Source organism: Orycteropus afer, unplaced genomic scaffold (assembly GCF_000298275.1).
Source record: "Orycteropus afer afer isolate SDZICR_OR568_19922 unplaced genomic scaffold, OryAfe1.0 scaffold00310, whole genome shotgun sequence".
Lineage (NCBI taxonomy): Eukaryota > Metazoa > Chordata > Mammalia > Tubulidentata > Orycteropodidae > Orycteropus > Orycteropus afer.
In genome coordinates, this window is record NW_006921897.1 from 1,348,012 (window position 1) to 1,348,528 (window position 517).

A 517-nucleotide genomic window follows, 5' to 3' on the forward strand; every position below is an offset into this window, starting at 1 on the left:
AACCTTCCTTCTGAGGAGTGGCTGGTGGGTTTGAACTGCCAGCCTTCTGGTTAGCAGTCAAGTGCTTTAGCCACTATGCTACCAGAGCTCCTAGGGGTTCCTAAAGCCTCCACTGATATACTGACTACTCTTTCCTGACCCCAAAGGAACCTGCTTCTATCACTTATTCTACTCTTTCCTGTGGCTTCAACATCTTCCCCCATAACAGCTCTTTCCCATCAACTTAAAATTGAGCTGGTCTTTCCTATCTTACAGAGTTCCTGGATGGTGCAAACAATCAACATGCTTGGTTGATTACCTAAAGTTTGAAGATTTGAGTCCACCCAAAGGCATCTCAGAAGAAAGACCTGGCAATCTACTTCCAAAAAAATCAGCCTTTGGAAACCCAATAGAGCACAGTTCCACTCTGACACACATGAGGTCACTAAGAGTCAAGGTCAACTTGATGGAAACTGGCAGTTCCTATCTTACAAAATACTTTGAGTAGGATTGGTATCACTTCTTCTCTGAATGTTTT